Here is a 2,500-nt window from a genome sequence, read left to right on the forward strand (position 1 = left end):
AAAAAAATAATATAACCAACATATGTTTCACATTATTTTAGGGAACAGAAAGCATCACTATAACTTCTGAAAGTTTGCTGAACAATACTCTCAACAATACTTTCATATCTTTGAGGAGTTTCTTTGTTTTGGCACTAAATGTTCAGCAGCAGCTGTGGATGTCTCAGGATGGCTCATCTTTGCTCGCTATGTGCGACTCAGATTGATGATTGATTTGTGTCAGGGTACATGAACGCTAGCATTCACACGCACGTATATCTCAACTAACATCCGCTTCCCAGATAGATTCTACAATCCCCATTGACCTAAAACTTTACCATACATAACTTTTGGAAGAATTAAATCGCTCATTTATTGCAAACCATTGCGATATGCACATTTGCAAAATTTTTATATATTGCACAGCACGACTTCACGTAATACATAATTACGTTAAAAAAGGTCACGCTTGACCTAGGCAGAATCCAGGATACTCACACAAAATGACCATTTTAAAGAAAAAACTGACACAAAGACACTTGAATACGTGTCATTGAACATTCAACAACTTTTGAACGGTCCTCCTTCTCCACATTTGTAAACACTGACTCGGTTCTTTCGTCTACGTCGAGCGTGACCTTTTTAACTTTATGATGTATTATGTGAAGTCATGAACGAGCATCTCAGAAAAGAGTAAGGCCAGCATTTGTGTTTATAAAGCATATATATATATTTTTATAAAATGACTGATGGTTTCTCTACATAAGACCTTTATTCATGGTCTGGTTTGGTTTAAAGTCCTCTGAAGCTGCACTGAAACTCATTTTCATCTTCAAGTGTTTGGAGTCCATTGAAGTCACTATATGGAGAAAAATACTGGAACGTTTTTATCAAAAACCTTCATTTCTTCTCCACTAAAGAAAGAAACACATAAACATCTTAGATGACATGAGGGGAGTAAATGATCATCAACATTTATTTATAAAGTGAACTACTCCTTTAAAGAATGAATCCAGCGCTGGGAATTGAGAAAAACTGGAAGTGAATGTTTCATGATGGTTCATTTTTCTGTAGTTGTGTCTGGACGCTGCATCGCTGCTGTGATCTGATCCAAACACAATCAAAGTGTTGTTGTTTTCATGTAGAGAACAGTGAACAGGTCTCGTGGATGTGATGTTCACATCAGAATTGTGTTCCAGTGTGAGATAAGACTGAGAGTCTTGTGAGATCTCTGCTTCGAATGGTTGGTCTGTTGAAGGCCGTTTGGTTCGGTCTTTCATCCTCACGTTGTGTTGTTTCTTCATCTTCAGGTTGTGTGTTGCTCTGCTTTCACAGAAATCGAAGCGTTAAATGTTGTCTTCGCTCTGTCTCCTTGTGGTTTGCTAAATAGTTGGTGCATGTCAAAGCCAGTGTGTTTCTGCTTGCAAGAGTGTGTGTGTGTGTTTTCTCTGTTGTGCAGTTGTTGGTCACACCATTGTCATTCGGCCTCTTCACAGACACAACAACACAACAGTGCACAGGCACCAAAGCCAAACTGTAATAAATGTGTTTCTCTCATTGCTGTGTGTTGATTCTCTGCATGTGTTGTGTGTTGTTGTGCAGTTACAGTGATAATCATCATGGAAACCACCGGAGCTGTTAACTGCATCTGCACACATTACTACAGTAAATACAGTCATCATCAGCACCTGTGCTGCTCTTCACGCCTACACACACACACACACACACACACACGCTGAACACGAGCGTTACTGCACATTTGCATGTCGAGCCATATTGAGCGCACACGTGTGTGTGTGTGTGTGTGTGTGTTAGCAGTGTCCACTCATTCACACTCATGTTGTTATCTGAGGGTGAGCTGCGTTTGATTTAAGTTTTAAAGTGATCAAATGAATTTTGTCGTGTAGTTGTGATGGTGGGGGGGCTTGAGTTTGTGAGTGTAGTGCAGACAAAAATGTGCAAACTCTGCACAAGATTTCTCTTCCTACAGTCACTCAGCCTTCATTTCTGTTGTTTAGTTCAGCTTAGTGCTCACTCTACTGTGTGTGTGTGTGTGTCAGCGTGTGCATGATAGTGTGTGTGTCAATATGTATGTGTGTGTGTGTATGTGCGTGTCAATGTCTGCGTGTCCGCAGGTGTGTGCGTGTGTGTGTGTGTCTGCGTGCATTATGTATCAGTGTATGAAAGTCAGCATGTGCATGTCATTGTGTGTGTGTGTGTGTATATGTGCATGTGTGTGTCAATGTCTGCGTGTCCTTGGGTGTGTGCTCGTCAGTGTGTGTGCGTGACCGCAGGTGTGTGCTTGTCAGTGTGTGGCGCATGATAACTGTAAGTATGTCTAAAAATACACTGTGTGTACTGAGTATATGTATGTGTATATTGCACACTGTCATCTGTATAAGTCTGTATGTAAGTAACTAGTACTGTCTTGATTTGTGTCAGTGTGTGTGTGTGTGGAAGTTAGTGTGTGCGTGTCCACAGGTTTGTGCATGTCATTGTGTGTGTGTGTGTGTGCGTGCGT

At 40.9% G+C, this 2,500-nt stretch overlaps 1 protein-coding gene across 2 annotated transcripts in view; it reads left to right on the plus strand.

Moving 5' to 3' along the window:
- The window catches only part of LOC130417150 (methyl-CpG-binding domain protein 2-like), a 23,800-nt gene that overhangs the window by 3,777 nt on the left and 17,523 nt on the right, over positions 1-2,500 (plus strand). The window lies entirely within an intron of this gene.

Source organism: Triplophysa dalaica, unplaced genomic scaffold (genome assembly GCF_015846415.1).
Source record: "Triplophysa dalaica isolate WHDGS20190420 unplaced genomic scaffold, ASM1584641v1 Contig23, whole genome shotgun sequence".
Taxonomy (NCBI): domain Eukaryota; kingdom Metazoa; phylum Chordata; class Actinopteri; order Cypriniformes; family Nemacheilidae; genus Triplophysa; species Triplophysa dalaica.